This window comes from Cupressus sempervirens, chromosome 8 (genome assembly GCF_028749045.1).
Source record: "Cupressus sempervirens isolate cs-2001-9-10 chromosome 8, ASM2874904v1, whole genome shotgun sequence".
NCBI classification, from domain to species: domain Eukaryota; kingdom Viridiplantae; phylum Streptophyta; class Pinopsida; order Cupressales; family Cupressaceae; genus Cupressus; species Cupressus sempervirens.
The window spans coordinates 310,879,689-310,893,110 of record NC_143125.1 but is presented as its reverse complement, the minus strand read 5'-3'; positions in this window follow the sequence as shown (position 1 = coordinate 310,893,110).

The following is a 13,422-nucleotide window of genomic DNA, read 5'->3' as shown; positions in this document are numbered from 1 at the left end:
AATAGAGTTGATGAAGACAAAAATATTGAGGAATGAATAGCCCTTCTATTAAGAAGAGAAAAATATGGTAAGAAAATATTTAACTATTGGACTTGTAATGAATTTGGTCATTATGCATCTAAATGTCCTAAAAGAGAGAGAAAATATAAGGGAAAGTTTAACCCTAGAAGAGATAGAGATAGAAATTGTTTGAATACAAATAAAGATGAAGAATCTGATGAGAAAGGTCAAAGTGAAAGTGATGATGAATTAGGATTTATGGTTGTGAAGAAAGATGATCTTGATAGAGAAATTAGAGAGGAAATAACTCTAGTTACCCATGTGGAAAAGAAGTCTAATTAGATAATTGACAATGTTTGTTCACAATACATGACTAGTGAAATGAATAAGATTTTTAAGTTTACGAATCATGATGGAGGTATTTTTAAATTTGGTAACAATGCATCTTGACATATAATAGGAATTAGATTCATTACTCTAATGGTAAAACTAATAGTGAAAATGTCTATTTTGTTGATGGATTGAAGTATAACTTGTTGAGTGTTGGACAATTGGTGGAAAAGGGTTATCTATTGTAGTTTACTAAGAAGACCCACACTATCAAAGACAAAGATGGTAAGTTGATTGGAACTAGCACTAGATCCAAAGGTAATGTATTTTAGTTGAATCCTGCTAAGATGACATGTTTGGTAGCTCAAGTGGATAACAGGTTGGTTGTGGCATTGAAGATTTTGTCACATAAATTTTGATAATATTGTGAAGGTTAGTAGAACTTTTGCATTCATAGACTTGTCTAAGATTGTTAAGCCTACTAATGTTGTGTGTAAGGAATATATTTTGGCTAAGCAAAAGAAAGTATCATTCCCTAGCAAGAAGTTCACTGCCATAGAGAAGCTGGAGATCATTCACACATATTTGAGTGGTCCTTCTAGAACAAGAGGATTTTATGGTGAAAGGCATTTTATGATTTTAGTTGATGATTTCACTAGAATGATGTCGGTAGCATTTCTTAAAGAGAAATATGAAGCTTTTGAGAAGTTTAAGATATTTAAGAATAGAGTTGAGAATGAATTTGGTGTTAAGATTAAGTATTTGAGATTTAATAGAAGAGGAGAATTCACCTTTACAGAATTTAACATATTCTATTAAGAAATCTAGAACACCTAGAAAAAATGGGGTTGCTGAGAGAAGAAACAAGTCTATAAAAGAAGCAACTACAACTATATTATTTGAGGATGATGTTTGTAAGAGATTTACAAGAGAAGTAGTTAATATAGTGGTATATACTCTAAATAAAGTATAGAATAGAAAATGTATGGGAAATAGACTTTATGCACTATGGTGTGGACATTCACCATTAGTAAAATATTTTAGGAAATTTGGGAGAAAATGTAATGTTAAGAGAGATGATGAAATTGGTAAGTTTGATCCTAGAAGCAATGAAGGAATGTTTCTTGGCTATTCATTAAAAAGTAAAGCTTATGGATGCTTTAACTATAGAACTAAGACAATTGTTGAATGCACAAATGTAAGGATTGATGAGAAGTTTGGATCCAAATAAAATATGGTAGATTATAATTTAGATGAAGAAAAGAGTAACTCTAGAATTGTTAGATAGAATGCTGAAGTTTTGTTTAAGACTAACAATGACTTGCAGAATGATGTGCTAACTTTTGAGCATAGAGGAGAACAATGTTTTGAACCTAGAGAAGAGATAAGAGTTGAGATGTCAAATCCTACCCCTAACATAAATTTGACAAGGAATCACCCTCCTGAGCAGATAATTGGAAGTAAAGATAAAGGCTTAATGACAAGGAATAGAGTAAATGAAGAAATATGTTTGATATGTCAAGCTGAACCAAATTGCATAGACGAAGCATTCAAAGATAATCATTAGATCCAACAAATGAAAAAGCATTAGATCAAATAGTTAAGAATGATATATGGGACTTATTTACTAGACCAAAAGATAGGAATTTGATAGGAACAAAATGGGTTTTTAGGAAAAAGATGAATGAACAAGGAGAATGTAATGCCCTGCCAAGGGATCCAAAGAATTAATCTAGAGTTTCACTAAGTTTGGTAGCATTTTTTTTTTTAAATCATGAAAGTAAAACCTTTCATAACATAATAGCAAAAGCAATAACATTATCCAACTGAAAGTAAACATAACATACATAACAGGTTACATTATTTAAGGATCCCTTAACATTGAATCACATCTAAATTAACTATTCATCTAACACCACATCCACATAATATAATACTAAAATGTCCAACATTCTTAAATTATATTTTCGAACGCTCGATCATCCACTGTACATGCCATAGGGTATGAAAGGCTTAAAAGAATATACATCAGTGTAAATAAACTATATCATCATACTAACTCTAATCCATGATGCAATAACATAAATGAAACCACAAACCATACATGATACATCATCACAAAAGATATAAACATCCATCATAAAAGATAACCATATATTACAAACATAAATAACTAAGCACATGGTTCCTCCCAACTGTAAATAGCATCATTAGACCATCATGGATCCTAGCCATCCCTCCATGCATAACATTCCAAATCATTGAAGAGATCATCAGTATTAATATAGTAGGAATGTCACTCCTAAAACATGCTACTACATAAGCATAAAGAAATCTAACATGCAATTAAAGCATAAGATAACATCATCTAACATATGAAAATCATCAATGTGAGGATACATGTCCACCATCATAAAGGACGCATTAGCCACAATGTCTCAAATGGATCTCAAGTGATAAGAGTGGATAAACACTACCACCCGACTGCATGGAACCTAAGTGGTCCAATCCCACCATGCTGAGGAGATAATCTGAAGTCCCAAATAGGTTATCAAAATCACATAGCAAAGATACTCTGTAAGTCTAGCAATCCTAAAAGTATACTAACTCAAAGATTCCAACACAAACTAACATCTAATCCCAGAGGCACAACAATGACATGTAGGAAACTTACTATGCAAGCGAGCAAGTGTCATCACATATATCATGTAGAAGTTACCCTGGTAATTAGCTTACAACTCCACAGGTCCCTACTGATCCTTATGCGACCACTAGTATCCTTTCATACTGACAAGGCATACTATGGAATGCAAGGTCACAACCAAGCATTCTCTCTACTCTCATCCTAGTCTGTACAAGAACTCAAGGCATGGGTGAGAACAAAACAATTATCTTTTTAGGTTCATTTAATCCCCATTTAGTGTAAATGTTATCACTTATTAACAAAACTTACAATGAGTTACCCTGGCAGCCACTTAGGGCCCCAGCCCCCATTGCAAGCCACTTCTCAACACTATAAGTAGATAACCTACCCTAAGCTCATGAAATCATAAAATCACCCCAGTCTTATACAAGCAACTGGAAAGAAATACCAAAAGATAATCCACAATAAGAATATCAAATATCCATAATAAAAGCATCAAATCTCCATGAGCAACTAAAAAGCATCCATAGAAAATCATGACCACAACAGTTCTCTATTAGCAACTGAAGGTATCATTGATAATCAAAAGTATCTATTGGGTCTCAATAACCAAAATATATCTCAAAATCATACTGATCAAAGACTCCAAAATGGTTGAGTCAAGCATGTCACAACATGAAATCATCAAGAAATAAATCAACATTTCAGTCCCATCATGGTGATTGGAAAGTAATCCAAGGATAACTGATCAATGACTCAAAAATGGTTAAGTCAAGTGTCTCAGATACATATAACTCAGCTTCACTCAAGAAGATTGATAAGCAATAACAATCAGTAATTACAAACATCTCATAGAGCATTCCATCACATAACCATGGTTGGGTTTATAAAGATCGAGACCAAGATCAACATGCCATCACATTCACATAACTCTCAAGCCTCTGGTAGACATCCTATAACTGGTCAAAACTAGTCAACCCAAAAATCCAAAACAAGAAGCATAGAGAAAGTACAATGCAAACACATGTTTTGGTCTACTAAAATCACATAGTTGAATTAAGTGTAGAGGTTTTCTGTTTCTATTTGCAATTATACTTCAAGTGTACAGGATTAATCATTTGACCTACAAGTCAACCCATTTGTTCCCTCGATAGCATTATTCTTTCCATTATAATATTCTAAGAATAACTTAAGGGTGAATACTTTACTCATTAAACTGATCATTATTGACCTTTAATTAAATTGTTCTCTTTATTTAAGTAAGATCCATATTCTAATTGATTAACTCTTCTTTAATGTTACTTCAACTTTCAACATAAATCAAGGATCATTATTCATTATATTATAAGAGAGTCAGTTATCAATCTTTGAATAAGAAGATTATAACTTTTTTTTAAATGATCAATTAAATCAATTAATTAACATAGGTACACAATCCATGACCCTCTATCATTTAATTAAAACTCAATTAAATATTACTAAATCTTATGTCTCACCATTAAAATATCTAAGGTCATTATTCAAGTAATGAGAATACAACTTGTCAACTTTGATGTAAATACTTCACAACTTTTCTAGAGGAATCGATATTAGCATATCAATTAAAACTTTATTACATGTCTTAATTATTAATTAAATTTAGTTAACTCTAATTAATTAATTAAATTAATAACTACCTAACCATACCAACAACCCAATAAATATCATTTCATTAATAACTAACTATAATTTGTATGTTAAAAGTCAACCATAATCTAGTACACAAATATTCATATTCATAGTTTAATAATAATAACTTGTTAATATTTAATAACAAGCTATATTGGGAATCTTATTAATAAATCTATAATGACAACATTCGACATTCTTTAATGAATACTACTATTTCTTTAACAAATTCTTATTAATGATAATAATTTAGACCATTATCCTATTATTTATTAATAATTTGTTAGACCCAACAAACATTAATAAATAATAAACTCATCAAAACTATAAATAATTGATCTAGAGAAACCTTCCATAAACTTCAATAGTTAATATTGTAATAACCCTTAACACCATTGAGGTATATCAATAAGTTATTTAATAATACATAACATATTAATCAATAACATAATAGTAATTATCATTTGGCTGAAGCTAGAGCCGCCTGTAGTGTGATTAAGCTGGCTTTTGAAGCTAGAGTTTCCAAACTTTGGCTTGAAGGGGAATCCAAAAACATAATTAACAATATTAATGGTATCTCCCCTCCCTCATGGTCGATAGTAAATATAATTGATGAGACATGTGCCACCCTCACAAAATTTGAGAAGGTCCACATCACTCATGCGTTTAGAGAGGCAAACCCAGTTGTTGACTAGTTTGCTAACAAAGGGGTGGGAGCAGACAAAGAGATGATCTGGCATTTTGGAAAAGATATTTTAATGGAGGCTAAGTCACTAATCAAGTTGGAGAAAATTCACAGAAGTACAGGTCAATCTAGCTGTAATCATGTTTAATAAAGAAAGAATGGATGTTGGTATGAGCAATAATATGTTTCTTGGTTTTCGTATTCTCAAGGGATTTTCTCCGTCTTTTCAACACATTTGGAGGATCGCTATCATTTTCACTTGCTATTGTATCAGAGAGGCGAATGATCACGAACCCAATAATAGAAACAGAGCCAAAATCTTGACTAGAAAAAAATTGCAGAGATTGGGGCTCATGAGAATTGTTGAAGAAAAAATGGATGTCATGACTAGAGAACGGAGCAGAAAGGAGCCAACACGTGAAGTGGAGAAGTTGAAGAATATGGGCAAAGTCTGGAAAAACTAGAAAAGGGTGGAGTTGCAAATTTTTTTGAGAAACTCCATGGTTTTGACCCTGAGGTCACCAACAACATGGTGAACTCATGGAGCAATGGCAAGATCAAGGTGAACAGGGTTTCCTTCCAAATCAAAGAGGAGGTGGTTGCGGAGGTCACTAGTATCCCTATGGAGGGTTTCAAATTCTACAGGGACAAGAAACTTTCATCCAATGCAGTCAAGGAGTTCATGAAAATTTTTGTAGAGATGAACAAGCTAGAAAATAAAGAGTCTTTCTATGTGACAGAGACTATAAAGAAGTTATGGAGGTATGTTTTATATGCCCTCATTGATTATGTTACCCTAGACCCTAGGTTTGATTGGGTCAAAACTCACCATTTTGTGATTTTAAATCATTTTTGTGATAAGAAAAGAATTTCCATACCCTTTTACCTTCTCACTTCTATGAACAAGGAAATCTCTAGTTTCAAGAAGAAAGCCACTGTTAACCTTGCTTTGCATGAGGGATTATTGCTCCTCATCCATGAGCATTTCAAAGCTCAGTCTATATGCAAGAACCCTCCTCATGTTGAGGATGTTGATGAAGGCAGCTCTAGCTTTTCTTTTGACTCTGATGACATTGAGAGCATTAGCTCGGAGGAGGAGAATGTTTCCTCAGGAAAGAAGAAAAAAGGTCAAGCTAGGAAATTGTCCAATGCTACAACTCCCAGCAGGAAAAGCCCTAGGGATCATGACCAAGCTCATGCAAAAGAGGGTTATACTGAGGAGGAGGAGGAAATGGATACAAAAGATTCTGCCAAAGTGTCAGAGGAGGGGGTGGAAGAGGAGAAACCTGGGAAAAAATGGAAGAGGGAGGTTGTGAGAGTTGAGGAGACAAGAAATTAGAGAATAGATGCTATTCCTCTTCCCCTCTCCCCTATCCAGTCTCAGCCTCCTTCAGAGGAAAAAGTGAATGTCATCACTGGTGAGAATGAGGGGGAAGTGCAAGTCAAAAATAGGATTAAGGCCTAGAAAAATTTCAATGTGAGGACTGCTACTATGGGGATTTTTAGGGAAGCTATGAACCCTCAGATCTTGGTGGACAATCTGGAGTAGCCTAGGCTCAATGAGCTCATAGACCCAGCTATCCTGGCCATCTCGAACAACACAAGGGAGACTAGAATGAACCTTCTGAATAATGCCCACAATAGTATGATTGACAACTTTAGATCAATCAAATGGCTCTTCCATGAGCTGGAGGAAGTTAGAGAAAGGGTATCCCAGATGGAAAGTATTAAGAATAAGACAGGTAATGACAGCTAGGAGGACCAGGAAACCAGAAAAAGCTTAAATCAAAGGAGATTAAGAAATCTTGAAAACTACAACCACAACCTAGCAAGTCAGATGATTTCTCTCTTGAGTTCAATGAATGACAACATCCAATCTCTTGCTGGTAAACTTAAGGAAAGGGGCTTGCTGGTGGAGAAGGGAGGATTGAATAGGGATAAGGCCAGGTTGGATGATGACAAGGCCACAATCAGTACTCTCACTAGTATGGATCAGGGCATTGAGAAGGTCCAGGATCAAATGGCAAAGGAGCAATAAAAGATAATCGAGGCAGCTCAGACTATGCAAGAAATGGAGAAGATAACTAAAGACTAGTTTTCTTGTCTTTTGTCTTTTTGTCTTCCTGTCTTTTGGCTTTTCGATAGGTTTTTTGTAGTCTATTTTAGTTTGTTTGTTTTTTGGCCTTTCTGTGTGCCTTTGTTTTGGGCTGGGCCTTCAAGTCTTTTTTTAGCTGTTGGACCTCTATTTTGGCTAGGCTTCTTTGGCTTATTATCAGCCTTGTTTATGTAAAACTTATGGGTTTCAGGATCCCTTAAAACCTATTTTTCTTATAAAAAACATAATAGTAATTCAAATTGTAGCTATGTTATAATGTAACAATGACTCCTTGTCAATTTAATAATACTTAATTAAATCTTAATCCAATATCACTAAAGTCTCTTAATTTTTAATCATCCTCATTAAACAACTATTATTAACGTAATATAAAATTACCATCTCTTAATTATTTAATATATATTAAATAATATTTAATATACATTAAATAATTAATATTAAAAGTCAACCATTAGACTCAATTTTTTAATTGTTCTAATAATATTTTGTTTGTATAAATGTTGATTGAAAAAGACCCCTATCAATTTCCAATAATCAATTAGCAATTCTAATGAACCCAATATTATCAAAACAATGATTGCATAATTCAAAATTTCGATTTATAATTTCAAAAGCCCCAAAAATAATTGATGACTTAAATATTTAAACTCATTCTAATAAAATTCTAACTATATCACTTATTTGAAATTTAATTAACTTGATTAATTACTTAATTAAAATTTTAATACACACACACACACACACACACACACACACACACATACATATATATAATTAATATTCTTTAACTTCATCACTTAAAAATTGAATTACAATATAATATTATATTTTATATATCTATATATATACATATAATAAATAATAATAATTTCATTTTATAAAAATCAATTCACAAAACATAACACATTATATTCTGTGATAAAAATAAATCACAGACTGCTGTGACTGCAACGCCGTCCTGTATAGGAGGCTTGCTGCGGCAATGGCCACTGGGCAATCACAAAGGACTGTCGGCACGTCCACTGTCATGGACAGTGACCACTGGGGGTGGGGGTGGGATGTGACTACCTGCCCCTCCCAAAACATTTTAAATTATTATTATTATTTTTAACATTTTTCATAAAATGCTTTCTCATGCGCGCTTTGGATTTTTAATAAACAATCTCTTCACTGCATTATAACATATGACTTTTCAATTAAATATATAAATATACATATGTATGTATGTATATATATATATATATATATATATATATATATATATATAAATGTATATATGTATATATATGTGTGTGTGTGTGTGTGTGTGTGTGTACACAATGTTTTGTACTACAGTATATATATATATATGGAGATCTGAAAATATATAAACATGTATGTTTCTATAAAGAACATATACACAAATTTTAAAAAGGCTTCTAAACTTTAAGAAATTTCCTATAAAATATTTGTTCTCTAAATTTATCCAATAATTCTTCTAATAGGTTTGACTATAAATTTGAAACTATTTTCAAATCTATTTCCAAATTCGATTCTAATTTGAACCCAAACCTGATTTAGATCTAATTTCTTTCTTAAATTGAAACTAGGGTTTTCTAATATTTTCTTCACAATCAAATAAAAATTAACATATATATCTAGATTCCAATTTCAAAATTGAAGATTCATTCATGGAATATATTTAGACACATATAACAGACATGATGAAGACAGGAAGAGAAAGAGTGCAAATGGAATATGTGAAAATCATGAGTGCACCTGGACACTGATGCTAATTTTCCATCCCTCAGAAGTCCATAAAAAATCCCTTCCTTCTCCAACATTCGCAATTCCTCCAAGATCCAAGCCAATCGAAACCTCCAAGTGACTAGAAGTTCTTGTAGAAGCATATGAGCATGTAGAAGCATATGAGCTTCTCAAATGCATGTAAGCTTTGAAGCTTTTCCAAACACACTAGAAGAGCCTCTATTTAAAGGCCTCTAAGATGCATCTAGAATGTGTCTAGAAAGAACTAGAAGATAAGCATGACAACTAAGCATGAGTCTTCTCCAACCTTCTAGATGAGTCATAAGGTTATAGACACCATGTGCTCAAATAATATGCTAACTCCTAAGTGTAGACAACTTGTGCATACTTAGAGTGCAAACTCCTGTGTTGTCTACATGACAACTTCCGAGAATTTGTAAACTCCTATGTGAACAAGTATTAAAATAATGCACAATAGTTAATGTAATATTTACTTTATTCATTTATTTATTAAATTTTAAATCTCATGCACTAACTTTAATAATTCCACTTGTTTTTATCTTAATATATTTATATTTTAATCACATGAAATCTATAATCTTTTAATAATTTTAATATATTTTCCACTTTTAAAATTCATTTTTTGAAACTTAATTGCTAAAATATTTATTAATTTAAATAAATATTATCACATTCCAACTTTAGAATTATAACTTTTATCTTCAAATTTAATTATTTTATTTAATTAATTTTCTAATTAATTAAATAAAATGAATATTAAAATTTCATATTAATTTTCCACTAAATTAAACCATTAATTAAATATTTTAATTAGGCTTAATTAATAGAAAATACACCAAAGACTCACAAGGTAAAATACGAAAACTCATTATAGCCAATATACATACAAAATCAAACCAAGGGTTAATATCACGAATTATGTTATCCAATGTATTCGGAGGGTACTCAACTCAGATACTTATCCTAATTTCCAATGAGAACAAATGGCTTAAAAGGTTGGGATTTGGACTTGAGAATTTATCTCCCCTCTCTTACCATTGAGATAATGTGATAGGGTACGCTCATCCTAGCAATTCAGGGAAGTCAATACCTGGTACATGCAACCTGCATAAAAACCATGCATGTACAAGCACAATATATACTAAACTAAATAGGCAATGGCAGGAAGTGGTGCATCATGTAGATCCCGACTAGCAGGTGACTACGACTACCTTCCTTAACCACATCAGACACGCCATACATAAAGAAAACAAACATGCACACCATACACATGCAAGTATGGGGTAAGTATCCATAAGAAAACACATGTGATAATAAATAATCTAACTAATCATCATGTATACATGAAATGTAGAGTCTAAGTAATCTCATCACATATCAACTAAATCCTTAGCACAATATTTGATAATCTCAAAACAATGCTGCTAACCATCAACATAAACTAGCCCTAAAAGAGTTCGACAATGATAACAAAAATGTGACCTAGGGGTAGGCACTACAAAGAAGTTGTGAGAAACAAGGCCAAACTTGTTTATAAAGGTTATTCATAATAAGAAGGCATTGATTATGAGGAAACATATTCACCTGTAGAAAGAATGGAAGTAGTAAGGATGTTCTTGGCTTATGTAATGAACAAGAAATTCAAGGTTTATCAGATGGATGTTAAATCAACCTTTCTGAATAGATAACTAGAAGAAGAAGTTTATATTGAGCATCCTAAAGGTTTTCCTTTATCAAAAGACAAAGACATGGTATGTAGATTGAAGAAGGCTCTTTATAGTTTGAAGCAAGCATCTAGAACCTAGTATGTGAGGTTGGATAGTTACTTGGCAAAGCTTGGATTTGCTAAAGGTAAAATAAACAATAAATTATATCTAAAAGAAATTGAAGATGGTTTGTTGATTATTGTAATATTTTTTGATGACATCATCTTTAGAGGTAATGATGAAGCCAGTGATAAATATTTTGAGGAGACAAAGAATCAATTTGAAATGAGCATGATAGAAAAAATGAAGTTTTTCCTAGGATTAAAGATTGTCTAGAATAATGATGGTGTATTAATTTCACAAGCTAAGTACCTAAAAGATTTGTTGAAAAGGTTTGGTTTGGAAAGTTGTAAATCTATTGGCACACCTATGATAACTAGTTAGAAGTTATCCAACAAAGATGAGACAACTGTAGTAGAGTAAAAGTATAGATCAATGATTGGAGGTTTACAGTATCTAACTCACACCAGACTAGGTATAGAAAATGTAGTTGAAATTGGTGCTAGATTTCAAATTGATCCTAAGGAATATCATTTTGTAGTAGTAAAGAGAATATTCAGATATCTGAAAGGGACATTTGATTATAGAATTTGGTATGATAGATTAAGTGATTTCACTTTGTATTGTAGAACCTCTCTTTTCTCACTTCTTTCAACTAAAAATTAGATCCTTATTACAGAATTGGATATGTTTGTTTCAAGAAGTGAAAATGATGGAAGATGGGTCTATAAGAAGCTATTTGTTAAAGTCTCAAACTGGAAGACTCGTATTACTCAAACCAACTTCTTAATAGTTAGAATATATTGTGGAACAAAATTCTTTGGATTATAATTTAGGTTACTGAGATTTTTTCAAATGAATCGTTGATCTACAAAGAATCCACTTGAAGACTTATTAAATTTTGTGTTTGCTATATGTTTGGAGATCCATGGAGGTTAATATATATATATGCAGGAAGGAAAATAGAGAGTCATGACTGATAGTTGTGACTCATGTTTGAGTCACATCTATCAAGTGTGACTTGCTATTACTCAATACATCATGATATATCAATCATCATATGCTATGTTAAACATATTATTAAACTTGACATGATAAACCACCATATTAAACCTGACATGTTGAACTACTAATATAAGTTAGCAATATTAACTATTTCATATATTTTGATTATTATAGATTATTCTATTTACTTTATTAAAATATATAAGTTGAATTTGCATAAATACATACATACATACATACATATATGTATGTATGTATGCATGTATGATTATATTTTAATATCTAAACATAAATAATAATAACATAAGTATACATAGTATCCATAATTAAATCTTTATAACTAATCTATACATTAACACTCCCTCTTAGATTAGTAATAAAAATACACAAAATAAGTCTTTGATCAGAAGACTTCTTAATGTCAGATATGGTTGATTCATCAATGAAATGATATTCATCAACTAATACTTGAAATCATATAACATGAGAGTTGGTCTATTAGAATATCTATAATATGATATTCACCAAGCTATTGAGAGTAATGGCCTATCACAAACATCAATTTAATGATTATCACCAAGTACTCAGAATGGTATTGGCCTATCAGAATATTAGGGCAAGATATACACCAAGTATTGAAAATATATCTATACAGGAAACTTTTAGATAATCAAATTAATGATATCAACCACCTAGTTGTTTATTTATAAGATAAAGCCTTTACATGAGACAATTTTGCAAAAATGAATCATGCTACAAGTTATTGTAAGGACGTCACTTTACAACAACTTCTCCTGATACAAGTGAAATCATTTTGAAGTCGTCACTTCTTAATGATTAATTCAATTTATATTAATTTAAAATATATGAAATGTACAACAATCAATTTCTCTGAGACATTTGCTCAAATTTTATAATCATACCAAGTTCTTTATGAAAATGCTTTGCATTTGTTTTAACAAGTGGTTTGGTAAGAGTGTCCACAATTTGATCCTCTGTACTAATATATTCCAACTTGATTACATCCTTCTCAACCATGTCTTGAACATAGTGGTATGGTATCTCGATGTGCTTTGATCTATTATGAAACACTAGATTAAGAGATAGCTTGATGCAGCTTTGGTTATTACAATAAATAGTAGTAGGTGGAAGTGGCTTTCGAAATAATCCAAATAGAAGTTTCCTCAACCATATAGCTTCTCTTTCTCACATAGTTGCATCTATGTACTCGGCTTCTGTAGAGCTCTGTGCTACTAAAGATTGCTTCTAACTAAACAAAGATATCATTGTTGAACCCAAGGTTAAACAACATCCTGAGTTGCTCTTACAATTCTCTAAATTTCTCGCCCAATTAGAATCTATATATCCTCTTAGATTTAGTTTATTTTTAGTGTATTTGAGACCATATTCAATTGTACCATTGAGATACCTAAGAATGTGT